At 41.4% G+C, this 17,078-nt stretch overlaps 1 protein-coding gene across 2 annotated transcripts in view; it reads right to left on the reverse strand.

Annotated features, from left to right (window-relative positions):
• GPR1 (G protein-coupled receptor 1) overlaps positions 1 to 2,576 on the reverse strand; it is a 48,257-nt gene extending 45,681 nt beyond the window's left edge. For both annotated transcript variants that reach the window (XM_009182865.3, XM_003907852.4), the window contains exon 1: positions 1,236 to 2,576. The gene's annotated coding sequence lies outside the window, so the exon portion shown is untranslated. The remainder of the gene's footprint in view (positions 1 to 1,235) is intronic.
• Positions 2,577 to 17,078: the final 14,502 nt, after the last annotated feature.

The following is a 17,078-nucleotide window of genomic DNA, read 5'->3' on the forward strand; positions in this document are numbered from 1 at the left end:
ATGCCTGGTCTCAATGGGTTTTTGACAGGAGAATGTGTGCAAGGAGGTCTATAGGGCCAACTGGGCTCAGAGATGGAAGATACACAATGCCACTATCATATTATTCTGGGGAATAGGATCTCCCATTTCATACAAATAGCATTTCTCCACTAATGCTTGAAATATCACTATTAGAAAACTGTTCTTTTGAAGATATTACATTGTAAAAGAGAAGATTCATATTAATCTAATGAAGATTTAATAGTGAGAAAGGGTTGGGTGATTTTAAGTAGGTTATCCCCTCCCCTCCCATCAACCCCACGAGAAAAATTGGGGTTGCTAACTTGGCCTTTCAGCTTTTGATATCATTAAGGTTAGTATTATTCTTGCTCTTTCTTGTGTGATGCTAAAATAGCATATTTCCCCCAAACATCTAAAAACTCTGATGATAGAAATTTTAGAAATAGACATTTGGGAGAATATGATATCATCAGGTCATAATAATTTTTGTCAATTATCTTTTCTAACCTTTTTGTTGTTGTTTGAAAAAGAAATCTGGAACAAAAGCATTGGAAAAGAGATATACGAAAGGACACTTTCTTACAAAGAAGCTGATTAATGAGAAACAAAGACACTTCAGTTTTTTCCACCGGTCATACAGGGTGATGACTATCTTGTGTAAATGCCTTTCTTAGGCCTGGCTCTTCAGGGTAGTCAGGAAGGAGATTAGACTTGGGGGGCCCTTACTTGGTTAAACTGTGAGGCTGGAGACACACAAAGCTTTTTCCAGAGACTGAAATGGACTCACAGTGGCAGGCTCAGTAGCCCTGGGGGTCACAGCAAGGAACCATGGCAACCCAGCCATACAGGGAAGTTTTCATCCACTTAAAGCAGAGAATTCTTAAAGGCTTCTGAATGAGGACAAAGCCTTGTCTAGATTCTTGCTTCTAATTCTGTTTTCCCCCGTGTAGAAAGTGAGTCTTGAGGATACTTAGTGGGAAAGTCTGTGGAGGACTTAGTTCTCCATCTCTTCCACTAAGATTTCCGAAGTTCTCATTACCTGCAGAAATGCGGGGAACAACTTCTGTTTTATCTCTAATTTGAATAAACCTTACTTTTAATATGTCAAATGCAAATTCAAAAGAGATCCAGATACAAAGCATTTTTAGGTTGGTTTTCTTAACTACAATCTACTGGCTCAGACACATGGCATGCAGGCGGGGTGTGAAGCTTTGGGGGGCAAAGCAAGCACTCACCTCTCGGAAGTTGCCGGTGCCCGTGGCTGCTCCGGGAAAGCGCGTGACCAAAGTTTTCAGGGCTCTGGGCTCTGTCTGAATCCTTGTGGTTTAATGATTTCTCTGGGAGAACAGGTCACAGCTGCCCTGAGTCTAGGAAGTATTTCCTCTCTCTGCAACAAAGGGAGATACATAATCTTTTAAGTTATTGCCCTGGAAAAGGAAATGTGGTTTGCCAGTGGTTAAGTAAATCTGTTGTACATCAGTTAGTCAACAGCATCTGGGTGACACCATTGTTGGCCCTGATTTAAGAGAAAGGGCTGCTGTGGACATTCAGGTCACTCCCAATTACCTACTCTAATTATGCTACTTTTCTCATTAAACTGCAGATAATTGTGGCTATGATGTAAGTGTATCTGGAGTTTTCCAAAATGCCACATTTTAGGAAAGGAAAAGGATCAGATAAAACAGCACATTTTCTCAATCTCTTTAAACTTGTTCAGCTGCTACTTTTGCATTTTTCATTAGGAAATTGGTAGCCTGAGGGCTCACTGCAGCTGTGAATGTGTTTTGTTTGTGAAGCAGTGTTTTCTAGAGTTTGAATTAATTTCCAACCTTTAGAAGTCAGGAATCTTAGCCATCTAGATTATTGGCTCCTCATGAAAAAATCAGCAGATTTGGGTACACTGGACCCATGTCCCAACAAGGATACTGTTTGAGCTGCCTGCGTAGTGGCTTACTCCCAGTACCACCTGCCCGCTTTTGGCAGGGCATTGCATCCTGGCTCCACACCTTTCTCCTCTGTCCTCCTCACTCATGGACACCGTCTGGATCCTCCAGCAATTTGCACTTTCAATTTTTGTATCTCTTTCTAATTCTTTTCCTATTGAGTTTCTTCCATTTAGGAAAATTGAATATGCAGAATGGTAAGTCACTGGGTGCTTATTTTTATTGCATAAGGAACTTTAGATTTGTTCATTAAAAGAAAATGAATCTCCAATGTTTCCCTACTAAAACCTGAATGCATTATAAAGCATTATGAAATTAACAAAACCAACCATGCCGAGCTTAACTACAGAATGGAGGTATGATGAAAGGTCATGTAGTAGGTAGCAGTCCACCCAGGTGTAGGCAATAAAGGGACTACTGTCTGTAGGGAATTTAAAAAACGATAATAAAACCAACTAAAGCCCTTCTGCTTTTTGTTGGCACCATGTGCCAGCAATTCTCAACTCCATGATGAACTACTCCTCCCCTCAAGAGACCTCTTGTTGATTTTGGTTTAAGTTGTGAACAATTACTGTGATTATAATGAGCTGTAGTTTCATGAATATGTATAATCTACTCTTAAATAGAGAATGTATTTTACATAAAAAATAACTGTTCTTATTTTAATTTTTGTTACTTCTCTTTAATTGACAATGTATTTTACACTGAAGATAACTGAAACAACTCCCATTTAGAAAGATGCCCCGATGCTGTGTGTTGATTCAGATATGCTTTCTCTTGAGATTAAGTTGATAATGGTTCCAAAACATTGGCACAGCTTGTATTTTCCCATTGCGATCTACATGGGCCTGCATTCAAGCAATAGATTCAAAATACATAATGATAGCACAACCATAGCAAAATAAAGAAGCAGAAGTTGGCATTTCAACTTCTTTATTCCATATTCTCTCTTGGAAGTTTTAGTTTTTAAAAATTTTAAACAGTGAAACAAAAAGTGCTTCAAGGTGTACTATTTTTTTTCCCCTTTGGCAATTGTAAATTTTAGTCCATAGATGAAATTTTTGGCTGAATTTGGATTTTTTTACGTTAAATTTTTTTTTTTTTGAGATGGAGTCTCACTCTGTCGCCCAGGCTGGAGTGCAGTGGCACGATCTCGGCTCACTGCAACCTCTGTTTCCCGGGTTCAAGCGATTCTCCTGCCTCAGCCTCCCTAGTAGCTGGGATTACAGGCATGTACCACCACGCCCAGCTAATTTTTGTATTTTTAGTAGAGATGGGGTCTCGCCATGTTGGCCAGGCTGGTCTTGAACTCCTGATCTCCGGTGATTTGCCTGCCTTGGCCTCCCAAAGTGCTAGGATTACAGGCATGAGCCACAGTGCCTGGTCTAAAAATTATTTCAAAAAATGGTCCCTTTGGGAGCTGAGGCAGGAGGATCACTTGAGCCCAATAGTTCAAGACCAACCTGGGCAACATAGTGAGACTCTGTGTCTACCAAAAAAAAAAAAGCTGGGTATGGTGGCTTGTCCCTGTGGTCCCAGCTACTTGGGAGACTGAGGTGGAAGGATCACTTGACCCTGGGACTTTGAGACTGCAGTGAGGTGTGATTGTGCCACTCCATTCTGGAGCCTGGGTGACAGAGCAAGACCTTGTCTCAAAAAAAAAAATTGAAAAAAAGAGGAAGGAAAAAGTTAAAAAAAAATTTTTTTTTTTAATATTCTATTTTAAAACTACAAACTGAATCAAGAAGTAAAGGCATATGGCAATGATGTGACTTAGTAGTTGCCTAAATTGTATCTTCTGCAGACATTTCAGTTTTTAAAAAATTTAGTTATTAATTGCTGGACAATTATTTGCATAAAATATTATTATGTCATACTGTAACCAAGAGATCTATGGTCAAATTGTTAGTTAGATATAAAAACTGGGAGGAAATCATTGTCCATTTTTTCTTTTCTTGTACTGTGGCTATATATTACTCATTTATTTTTAATTTAGCTTCCTGGTATAATTCTATATTATGAGGTTCAATTAAAAAAAATTCTGTGGTAGCTCATGCCTCAGTGTGGTAGCTCACACCTGAAATCCCAGCACTTCGGGAGGCTGAGGTGGGACGATTGCTTGAGTGCAGAAGTCCGAGACCAGCCAGAGCAACATAGTGAGACCCTGTCTGTAAAAGTTAGCGTGGCAGCACATGCCTGTAGTCCAAGCTACTTGGAGGCTGAGATGTGAGAATTACTGGAGCCCAGGAGGTTGAGGGTGCAGTGAACCACGATCGTGCCACTGTACTCCAGTCTGGGCAACAGAAGGAGACTCTATAACAAACACACAAACAAAAAAACACCTCGCCATCTGCAGTTTTTGTTTCATTTCATGATATTACTGAAATTATTCTGGTCATATTGAAAAAGGGGGTACTAAAAATTGATCTACTATAGTTGCCAGCCTAGATACACCACTGCAATGGTACACAGAGACATCAAAGTAATGTAGGAGGAAAAAATTCCTGTGTACCCTCTTAAATTTGGAAGCTGGGGCTTGCAAACTGAACTGACAAAAGACAGATTAACAGGAGAAAAGATTTATTTCACGAGCACACAGGGTCATCACAGAAAAGAATTAAAAACCCAAAGAAGCGGTTTGGAGCTTATATGCCATTTTAACAAAGGGTGATAAATTGTAGAGAAGTGACTAGACAAAGGGAAGTGAGGTGGTTTGGGCTTCTAGGGGCAGTAAATTGTGGGCAGGTGATTAGGAAATGTATAGTAGACAAGGCTTGTTAAGTAAAGTTTGTTATGCAGGATGTGAGGGCAATCTGGTTGTGACATCTCTCACCCCATTGATTGCCAAGGTTGATTCAGCTGATCTGGATGGCTAGGTGGGTGTCCTCTTCCTCCCTTACCACCCCATGTGCATCCTCCCAAAGCTGCACGCTTGGTGGAAGAGGATGACCATCCCCGATAAAGAAGGACTGATCTTCGGTCAGGGGTATAAGAGTAACCGTGCTTCCCTGCTAGAACCTCCAAACAAGCTCCCAAGTTTGTTATGCACACTCAGTTCAGTGTCATCTCCAGTGATGATAGTCTGGTGGTTAAAAATTGTTTTCCTCGTGGCTCATGCCTGTAATCCCAGCACTTTGGGAGGCCGAGGCAGGCGGATCATGAGGTCAGGAGATCGAGACCTTCCTGGCTAACATGGTGAAACGCTGTTTCTACTAAAAATACAAAAAATTAGCCGGGCGCGGTGGCGGGCGCCTCTAGTCCCAGCTATTTGGGGGGCTGAGGCAGAAGAATGGCGTGAACCCAGGAGGCGGAGCTTGCAGTGAGTGGAGATCGTGCCACTGCACTCCAGCCTGGGTGACAGAGCAAGACTCCATTTAAAAAAAAAAAAAAAAAAGTGATTCTTCTCTCCTGGTACTAGAGACAAACATATCTTTATTTTTTTATTTTTTATTTTTTTTGAGACGGAGTCTCGCTCTGTCGCCCAGGCTGGAGTGCAGTGGCCAGATCTCAGCTCACTGCAAGCTCCGCCTCCCGGGTTCCCGCTATTCTCCTGCCTCAGCCTCCCGAGTAGCTGGGACCACAGGCGCCACCACCTCGCCCGGCTAATTTTTTGTGTTTTTAGTAGAGACGGGGTTTCGCCGTGTTAGCCAGGATGGTCTCGATCTCCTGACCTTGTGATCCGCCCGTCTCGGCCTCCCAAAGTGCTGGGATTACAGGCTTGAGCCACCGCGCCCGGCCAAACATATCTTTATAAATGGAAACTTGTGTTATCTGTACAAAGGGAAACTTATGCACTGGTTTTAGGCAGAAAGGAAGAGAGCAAAGGTTCTTCCTGTGTCCACTATTTCTTAATTGCTTTCAGCATAAAATAAACCTTATACCAAAGTGATATATTTGGGGGTGGCATATTCTGATCCCCTTCACAAACTTACCAATGTATGTCCAGGTTCATTGGGTTTCTTCTGTTCTGTTGGAGCTCTCTGTACTGAATTTTTAGAAAATTTTCTTAATAAAAAAAATTGTAGTAAAAAACACACAAAACTTACTGTTTTAACCATTTTTAAAAAGAGACGAGGTCTTGCTATTTTGCCTAGGTTGAAGTGCAGTGGCTACTCACAGGTACTATCATAGTGCATTATAGTCTCAAACTTCTGGGCTCATGTGATCCTCTTGCCTTAGCCTTCTGGGTAACTGGGAATACGGATACACACCACAGTGCCTGACTTATCTTGACCACTTTTATTTTTATTTACTTATTTTATTATTATTATTTTGACAGGATCTCAGCCTGTCACCCAGGCTGGAGTGCAGTGGCATGATCATGGCTCACTACAGCCTTGACCTCCTGGGCTTAAGTGATCCTGTCACATCAGACTCCCAAACTGCTGGGATTACAGTTGTAAGGCATGTGTCTGGACCTTAACCATTTTTTGGGAGTGGGTATGGGGATGGAGTCTCACTCTGTCATGCAGACTGAAGTGCAGTGGCACGATCTTGGCTCACTGCAACCTCCGCCTCCTGGGTTCAAGCGATTCTCCTGCCTCAGCTTTCCAAGTAGCTGGGATTACAGGCACCTGCCACCACACCCGGCTAGTTTTTGTATTTTTAGTAGAGACAGGGTTTCACCATGTTGGCCAGGTTGGTCTCGAACTTCTGACCTTAGGTGATCCACCCGCCTCAGCCTCCCAAAGTGCTGGGATTATAGGTGTGAGCCACTGCACCTGGTCCCCTGAATTTTCAAAAGGAGATCTCAACTGATCTTTTCAGCCATCCTGAAGAAGGGAGTCAACCTCACAGTGGCAATGTAAATAGACGGAAAGAACAGTCCAAGCAGGTCCTGACAGGACAGCCTGATTTGCCTGGAGTGGCAGAGGTCCAGGTGGAGTTGCTGGAAGAAGGAGGATAGAAAAGAGCCCAGACCATTATCTTTACCACAAGCTCTGGAGATGCTTGATATCTTCGGAATGAAACTGTCCATAGAATAAGATGCTAGTGGCTTGTTTAGGCTTTACTGAGTTACAATCATGGTCACACTGTAGCACCTTCCACTCACTCATTCAAAGGAACTTTTAAAATAATAACTTTGGTTGAGTGCAGTGGCTCACGCCTATAGTCTTAGCACTTTGGGAGGCTGAGGCTAGCAGATTACTTGAGTCCAGGAGTTAAAGACCAGCCTGGGCAACATGGAGAAACCCCATCTCTACAAAAAATACAAATAAGTAGCCAGGCGTGGTGGTGCACGACTGTAGTTCCAGCTTCTCAGGAGGCTGAGGTGGGAGGAGTGCTTGAGTCTGGGAGGTTGAGGATGCAGTGAGTTGTATTCATGGCACTGTACTCCAGCCTCGGTAACAGAGCAATACCTTGTCTCATAAAAAAAAAAAAAAGAAAAGAAAAGAAAAGAAAAACCCCCAAATCCCCCATAACAAAAAACCTTTTTTCTTTTCTTTTTGAGACAGAATTTTGCTCTTGTTGCCCAGGCTGGAGTGGAATGGCATGATCTCGGCTCACTGCAACCTCTACCTCCCGGGTTCAAGCGATTCTCCTGCCTCAGTCTCCCAAGTAGCTGGGATTACAGGCGCCCACCACCAGGCCCTGCTAATGTTTGTATTTTTAGTAGAGACGGGGTTTCTCCATGTTGGTCAGGCTGGTCTCGAACTCCTGATCGCAGGTGATCTGCCCTCCTTGGCCTCCCAAAGTGCTGGGATTATAGGCGTGAGCCACTGTGCCAGGCCAAAATCTTTTTTTTTTTCAATTAAAAAAGTTGCAGCCAGGCATGGTGGCTCACGCCTATAATCCCAGCACTTTGGGAGGCCAAGGTGGGAGAATCACTTGAGTCTAGGAGTTCAAGACCAGCCTGGGCAACACAAGGAGACCTCATTTTGAAAATGACAAAAATCATTCTTAATCCACCCCCACCCCCATTTAGAGAAACCAGTCTTGACATTTTGGCATATTTTTAATATTTAAAAGATATGTGAGATTAGTTAGGTCAGACATGGAGTTTTATAGCCTACCCATTTTACTTACATCATGAGCATTTTTTCATGTCATTACATATTATTCACAAACATGCTTTTAATGGTTGCATAATATCATACTCTACAGAGTTCTTTAAGGCATTTTAAAAAGTGACAACTAAATTTATTGCCACCCTAGAATACGAAAGTTTCAGTGCTGTCGAACCTGTCTTCCAAGCAATTACTGGTTTATCTCATGCTATTATCAAGTTGTACCCTAAAGGATAAGTACATTTTAAGAAATATTAAAGTAAAAGACAAAACCTTAGCATAGGCTGCAATTTAGGCAAAGTAAAAAGAGAATCTGGTGTTATCTGTCAACAAACAATTTAGAAAGCTTTTTCCATAAAATTAAATAATGACGTGTATGTCATTCACTGTACTTGCAGCAGCATAATTACAATAATGAGACTTATTTAATATAATGAGACTATATTTTAAAAATGTTATTCCAAGCATGCTACTTGGTGTTGCTTTGCTATTAAGCTACTTAACATTTTCCATTTAAGTTTTTACGAAATCCAGGAAGCAACGTGAGGAGAAATTTTTGTTGAATTATAAAGCATATTGAAATGGAAAAACAAAAGCCTCTCTTGCATCCTCTAGAGTCAGGTAGCAACAGAGTTGGAAGTGTATAGCTTCAGCTAGAGTCCATAAGCCCTCTGCAATGAACACAAATTTATAGTGCTTTAAAACATAATAAAAAGAGCATACTTGATATTTTATTTCCTCTCCTGTCATCGTGGCTATCAAAAAGTTGCAGTTAATGTCACCTTTGGAAATTTGTCTGGAAACAAAACCAAAATTATTATGGCACCAATGCACGTAAGGATGATAAATGCAAAGAGCAGGGCAGTCTTGGCCAGAAGAGAAAATGGAAATGGCACTGAAGAAATTACTTGCTGGTAGAAAAAGCAGAGTCAGACTGATTAAGTGCTGTTGCACTTGCAGATAAAAGGCCCAGCCCTGAGAAAGACACTGACCACACATTTTCCAGGAGAGGTCTTTCCTCTCTAGAATGAGACTCTTCAACTTGCAATTTTGTGATTAGTCGCTTGTTTCAGAGGGAGAGGAGAGCTCATCAAATACTGATGACAAGATCTGGGCCATTAGAAGGATGAGTTTTTAAATCCGAGTTGCTCTTGCACTGCCTGGCTAGATGACCATAAGCATGTTTCTGAAATTACTTATTCAAGCCCTGTTTTTTAAATCTGGAGAATGGGGATAATGATATTACCTATATCATAATGTTGTTGTGAGGTTTCACTGAGATGGTATGTGTAAAGCACATAAAGAATAAAGTTTCAATAAATGTTTGTGTTTTTATTGTTACTTGCTATGAACTGCCCTAGATACTTTCTGGTTTTTCTTTCTTTCTTTCTTCTTTTTGAGACAGTCTCACTCTGTCTCCCAGGTTGGAGTGCAGTGGCATGATCTTGGCTCACTGCAACCTCCACCTCCCTGGTTCAAGTGATCATCCTGCCTCAGCCCCTCCAGTAGCTGGGATTACTGATGCATGCCACTATGCCTGGCTAACTTTGTTTTGTATTTTTAGTAGAGACAGGGTTTCACCATATTGGCCAGGCAGGTCTTGAACTCCTGACCTCAAGTGATCCACCTGCCTCAGCCTCCCAAAGTGCTGGGATTACAGGTGTGAGCCACCATGCCCAGCCTTATACTTTCTTTCTTTTGAGACAGGGTCTCACTCTGTTGCCCAAGCTGGAATGCAGTGGCCATGATCTGCAGTCTCAACCTCCTGGACTCAAGTGATTCTCCCATCTCAGCCTCCAAAGTAACGGGAACTCTAGGCATGTGCCCCTACCATGCCCAGCTAATTTTTTTTTTCTTGTAGAGTTGGGGTCTCACTATAAATAGGTGAATCCCCAAATTGGGGTCGGACCAGTAGAGTTCTTGACTTCACACAGGAAAGAATTCAAGAGTGGGCCAACAGAATAAAGTGTGAGCAATGGAAGTTTATGACAGGAATAGAGTATGGGAAAATGACTGCTCCATAGACAGAGCAGGGCTACCCACAGGCAGAGAGTAGCACATACGGATTGCTGTCTAGCTAGATCTATAGCCATTCCGTAATTATATGCTACATAAGGGGTGGGTCATTCACAAATGTTCTAGAAAAGGGGTGGAGAGGTTCCAGAACCAAGAGTTCCTCCCCTTTTAAACCATATAAGGTAACTTTTGGGCGTTGCCATGGCCATTTGTAAACTCATGGTACTGGTGGGATTGTCTTAGCATGCTAATACATTGTAATTGGCTTATAACGAGCAGTAAGGGCAACTAGAAGTCCCTTTCGTCACCATCTTGGTTGTAGCTGGTTTTGGCCAGTGTCTTTACACCATCCTGCTTTAATCATATTCTATTATTGATCAGCAGGATCATGACGGGTGCTCAGAAAACAAGTGCTGCTGATTAACAACCTCAGCTACATTGCCCTGGTTGGTTTTGAACTCCTGGGCTCAAGTGATCCTCCCGCCTTGGCCTTCCAAAGTGCTGGGATTACAGGTGTGAGCCACCATGCCCAGACTGGTTATACTTTCTATTGGTAAGGTGCTATACCACCTCTTCACCTTGTGACAGAGACCACAATTACCACCAAAAAAATCCATTCCCTCCTTTCTTATCATCAGAACCACAGTTTTACTTAGGACAGCAGTATACTCAGACAAAGCACTACATTTCCCAGCTTCCAATGAAACTGAGCGTGGCCACTAAGATTTCGATACAAAACACCGGCTGGGGCTTCAAGGAAAGCTGGCTCAGATTTCAAGGTATGACTTGGAAGGTCAACAAGACGGCTGTAGCTTCAGCCACTCTTTTGGAACTACAAGGGAAAGACAAGTGTAGGGGAGAAGTTACCAAAGCTGTCTCAGTTCAGAAATTCTTGAGGCACTGAAGTAATGCTAGCAACCTTTTATTTCCAGACATTTTTTTCTCTTGAGAGATACAAGCTCTTATGTGTTTAGGTCACCATTACTTTGAGTTTGTTATGATATGTTGCCAGACTAAGTTGTGACTCACATACATTACACCGTGTTAAATTCCTTGAAAAATAAGGACAACTTCATCATTCAAGGTATCATTACAATAACATCTCATTGTGTGAGGTAATCTGGGTGACTTTGTGTTTGAAACAAATAAATGAAAAACTGACTGCAAACTCTCCCTTACAGAATTTTTGTGAAGATGGAATGAAAAGAAAGCACATAAGTTTACCTGCTTAGCACAGCCCCTGACACATACTGGTTCCTTGGTTCATAGTGGCTAACATTATAGGGCTACCACAAAGGGAAACAAGCTAGAAAAAAATCCTGTTTATCCTTGGAGTAAAAAGCAGGGACAATCATTTTTATAGCTTAGCCGTTGGCAGTCTGTATTGTTATTTTCCGAACCTCTTTTTGTCTGACAGTTCATTATTCAGGAGGATTTCAGCTCAAAAATAATTGAGAAGGCAAGGCCTTAAGGAAAGGCAATGGATTTCATGAGACTGGAATTACAAAAGGATTGCCCTTCTATTTGAAGAGAGTGCCAGATAACAATTTGTAATCTCTGGATGTTATGTTTCTGGGACATGACCGCACCCTGTACCCAATATCTGAAGGGATTATGTCACTGTTGAGTGCTCAGGTAGGATGTAGATTCAGGAAAAGGCAGCTGTGCCTGCCGCTGAGAGTGTTTGCTGGGCATGGGCTGTTTGTTGCCTCTTCATTCTTCTTCATAGGTCGCACATGCAAATTCAGGTGGAGTTGGTATGTAACATGTGGTGGAAATTTGGGCTGTGATGTCAAAAGGTCACTCATTGGGTAAGCAGGTCTATTCCGAGCTGACTCTAGTCAGCCATATTGGTTCCAGCCAGTTTCAACCTGTCACCCAATTTTGTTGCAAAGGGAAGGGATTGTGACAAACTATTTCCTTATCTGCTGCCCTGCAAGACAAACTGGAGAATTTGTTGTTAGTTACCACATTCTCTAAGCCTGTAGGACAGTTTGCAGAGGTTGGCTTACTCTTTCCTGATTCTCTACTCCTATTTGCCCGTGGTATAGTCAGGAACACAACGTGGAGGAGGAAGGGACTCAGTGGCTCTTTGTGAAGTTTTTATTTTATTTTTTTTTTGAGAGTCTCACTCTGTTGCCTAGGCTGGAGTGCAGTGGCATGATCTCAGCTCACTACAACCTCTGCCTCCCAGATTCAAGAGATTTTCCTGCCTCAGCCTCCTGAGTAGCTGGGATTACAGGCACATACCATCACACTCAGCTAATTGTTTTTGCATTTTTAGTGGAGACAGGGTTTCACCATGTTGGCCAGGCTGGTCTCGAACACCTGGCCTGGCCTCAAGTGATCTGTCTGCCTTGGCTTCCCAAAGTGCTGGGATTACAAGTGTGAGCCACCGCATCGGCCTGTGTGAAGTTTTTAAATGGTGAAAACATCTGTAAGGACCTTCCCCACAACCTGTGATGGTCAGTGTGACAAATGACTAATAATTAACTTTGAAACTTTCATATGGATGTCATTCCCAGAATGGAACCTGAGTGAGATCACTATTCACATGCCAAGGATTTTTTTTTTTTTTAAAGACAGAATCTCGTTCTTGTCACCCAGTCTGGAGTGCAGTGGTGCAATCTTGGCTCACTGCAACCTCCGCCTCCTGAGTTCAAGCGATTCTCCTGCCTCAGCCTCCTTAGTAGCTGGGATTACAGGTGCCCACCACCATGCCCAGTTAATTTTTGTACTTTTAGTAGAGACAGCGTTTCGCCATGTTGTCCAGGCTGGTGACAGTGAAAAACAAGCTAATTCAACTCTATATTATATATAAGAGACACACATAAATCAAATAGATTATGGTATATCCACACAATGGAGTCTTTTGCAGATGACAGAGAAATAAAGAAAATCTTCGTGTACTGATATAGAGTGATCACCAAGATATATTTTAGCAAAACAAGATGAAGGTCTAGAACTGTATTATAGTATGCTAATGTTTGATTAAGACAAAGTGTGTGCATATGTGAATGTGCGTGTATACACGTGCACTCACACACACATCTGTATATACTTATATTAAAATGGTTATCTATAAATAGGGTAGTATAAAAGTGAAAAAGATAGGGATGAAACCTGTCCCTATCTACAATCCATTCCCTTTGCAACAAAAGGTATCTAAAAAGTAACTTGAGCTGGGCGTCGTGGCTCATGCCTGTAATCCCAGCTACTTGGGAAGCTGAGGTGGGAGGATCATTTGAGCCCAGGAGTTTGAGCCTGTAATAAGCGATGACTATGCCACTGTGCTCCGGCCTGCGTGACAAGGCAAGACCTTGTCCCTACAAAAACCAAAAAACATGTATCTTGATATATAATTCTGTTTTTGTAATCATATTTGTTTTATTTAATTAAATGAATAAAACAGAATCAAATGAAGACAGCAGGCTTTAAAAATGAAAAACAACAGGAAACTAATGAACCTAACTGTATGTCAAGTTGGTAGCATCTTCACACAGAGAAAAAAATCACTTCAAGTGACTTTCAAATACAGTATTTTTCCTGTACATCCTTAGGAGATATAATTTAAGAACAAAAGAATTGCAAAGAAACTTGAAACGCAATCAATATTTATTGATAGTAGAAATATTGGCATTATTTGAAACTATTCTAGATATATTGAAAAGTAAAGTGAAATTAAAACTTACGTGAATATAATTTAGAATGAAGATATTCAGTAATCAGTACAAGAGCAGAGAAATAATGTACAAAAATCAAGGATGTTTATATTCGTGGGTAACAAAACCCAAAAGAAATGTATAAATAAATATGAATAAAATAATTTAAAACAATTTTTAAAAAGAAAAAATATAAAAAAAGATTTTAAAAATCAAGGAAGTTAAAACATTGTAATTTTAAATTTGAATTGGAAGGATGAACTCAAAATTATATTTTTCTCTTAAAAATGTAATTTTAGCTCTGTTCTCCAAAACACCTAGAAGTAATAAAAAGCAAGTAGTGACGAGCTCCAGTTGTGCCTAGATTATAGTCTCTAAATATCCATTTTCTTTACGAAGCTGCCAGAGGTCTTTGGAAAAATGACAGGAAATGTACACTACCTATATAAAGTTAGTACCTATATGAGCTGGAAAACAAAGAAGTTATAAATTAAGTCAACAGGATAAAAGAGCCATCTATTTTTTTTTTTTTTTTTTTTTGAGACGGAGTCCCGCTCTGTCCCCCAAGCTGGAGTGCAGTGGCGTGATCTCGGCTCACTGCAAGCTCCGCCTCCTGGGTTCACGCCATTCTCCTGCCTCAGCCTCCTGAGTAGCTGGGACTACAGGCACCCACCACCTCGCCCGGCTAATTTTTTGTATTTTTAGTAGAGACGGGGTTTCACCGTGGTCTCGATCTCCTGACCTTGTGATCTGCCCGCCTCGGCCTCCCAAAGTGCTGGGATTACAGGCGTGAGCCACCACGCCTGGCCGAGCCATCTATTTTTTTGAGATGGAGTCTCACTCTGTCACCTAGGCTGGAGTGTGGTGGCGTGATCTCGGCTCACTGCAACCTCCGCCTCCTGGGTCCAGGTGATTCTCCTGCTTCAGCCTCCTGAGTAGCTGGGACTACAGGCATGCACCACCATGCCTGGCTAATTTTTGTATTTTTGGTAGAAACAGGGTTTCGCCATGCTGACCAGGCTGGTCTTGAACTCCTGACCTCAGGTGATCCTCCTGCCTCGGCCTCTCAAAGTGCTGGAATTACAGGCATGAGCTACTGCACCTGGCCATAAAACAGCCATCTTGAAGGCCTTTCTCTGGTCTCAGAAGAGACGTTTTGGACAGAAATCAAGATAAATAATGACTGCAGCTCATCAAATATATTAAAAATCTGTGAGTTCATAATGACACTGAAGGAAAAACTAATTGGTCACCATTTGGAGGTTGTTAGGGCATTATAACTCATTTACTGTCATTACCCTGAAAATAAGGAGAATTAAGCATTTTCCTGTATTTCCTGTATGCGCTGTGCTGAGGATAGCCAAACTATTAATAAAAGAAAGTTTTTCTTTACATAAAAAAAATCCAGCTTATAATTGTAGGGGTAAAAAAATGAAAGGATTAGAAAATCACCATTTTGCAACTCCTGAAGATATAATGGATCTAGGCAACGATCTTCCGTGGATGCTAAAATAAGTAGATTAAAGGTTGATGGAGGAACTTTACAAATGAAGAATTAGGCTACTACTTGAACCCACCTGATCGATCTTAACATCACTAAATGTGGGCCAGCCAGACATTCCGTGCCTCTTGATGTGATACAATAGGAAGTGCACAGCATCACCTATGAAGTGTTCTTGCCTAAAGTAAATTGAACCAAATAGAATCAAATCTCTAAATCTAACTACCATTTTGCCGGAAATGCCGGGGATGGAGGAAAAGTTAAATGACATTATGAGAAAGCAACCAGCCACATCTAAAATGTGTAACATTCTAAAGGATAAATGATTCTCCAACAAATTTATTGTATGAGAATGAAAGGAGAGATGAGGGACTCATAAAATAAAAGAGAGTTAAGGGACTTTATAACCAGATAAAATGTGTAGACCTTGTTTGAAGCCTGACTGCCTTTGAGACAATCAGAGAAATTTTAACACACACTGGGTATTAGATGAAGTAAGTCAAGGAGCACTTGTTCATTTTGTCAGGTGCGATAATGGAAAGATGATTATGTTTTAAAAAGTTTGTTAGTTAGCAATACATACTGAAATGCTGATTAATCATATGATATCTGGGTTTTTAAAATATGCCGGTGTCCTAAAATACTAAACAAAAAGATTTAAAGAAAGGTATAGCCATCAGGCAGAAATGTTTCAGAGATGACCAGGAGGGTAGAATGGGAAAAGCATTCCTTGGTTTAAGCAGTAGGTGAGTCATTGGTGACTTTACAAGAGCATCTACAGACAGATGGGTGGTTGACGAGCAAGCCAGACCAAATGATTTGGGGAGTAGTTAGAGGAAAGGGGGTGGACAAGTGCAGTCAGTGAGAAATTACTTATTTTTTCCTTTGAGACAGGGGTCTCACTCTATCGCCCAGGCTGCAATGCAGTGGCACGATCTCAGCTCACCACAACTTCCACCTTCCAGGTTTAAGTAATTCTCCTGTCTCAGCCTCCTGAGTAGCTGGGATTACAGGCATGCGCCACCACACCTGGCTAATTTTTTGCATTTTTTTTTTTAGTAGAGATGGGGTTCAATCACTTGAACCCAGGAGGCTGAGGTTGCAGTGAGCCGAGATCATGCCGTTGCACTCCAGCCTGGGCAACAAGAGCGAAACTCCATCTCAGAAAAAAAAAAAAAAAGACTGGAAAGATACTAATAAAAATAGTAATAGTAATAATAATAGTAACTAGAGGAGTTTGAGAAAGATTTGTGTGCTGACTTTTTTCTTTTTTTTTTAATGTGAAGAGATTCTATAGAGAGGGAAGGGGGATAATGCTTTTCTTTTTTTTTTGAACTTTCAGAATTCGGTCTACAACACCATGTTCTCTCTTTTCCTGTGACAGAGAGACAGGCAATATTCTCGAGAATGTCTTCTCCTTTTCCCCTGAGTCCTAGAGTGAGTAAACTTGGAGCAGAGTTTCCAGCCAAGGTATGATGGATGTGTAGGGAGAGTGAGAATAAACCTTTATTGTCTTAAGCAACTGACATTTTGCAAGTGTTTGTTACTGCAGCATAACTTAGCCCATTTGATTTAGGGATATATTTTAACATCATAAAATATAGAAGAGGTTTAATGGATTCTGAGAGTAGCATTCAGTCAGACATACATTTGCAGTAACATCTTATCAATGTGGCCAAGGGAGAATTTAATGCCACCAAGTGTGTGTTCTCCATCTGGGTCTCATAGTAATGGTACCTACATCTGTTTTTTCTGGTAGGACCACAGAGAAGGTTTCTGTGTTTTCAGAGAAGGTTTTTCTCTTATCTTTTCACAAGAATGGAAGTTAAAAATAGATCCTCCTTTGGCAGCATCACGCTACCCTTCCTTCCCTGCCAAAATGGGTTGCACTAGCAGAGGGTGGCCCAGTCTATGGGCCCTATAATCAGAGCAAGAAGAGCTGGGGCTG

This window comes from Papio anubis, chromosome 10, assembly GCF_008728515.1.
Source record: "Papio anubis isolate 15944 chromosome 10, Panubis1.0, whole genome shotgun sequence".
Taxonomy (NCBI): Eukaryota; Metazoa; Chordata; class Mammalia; order Primates; family Cercopithecidae; genus Papio; species Papio anubis.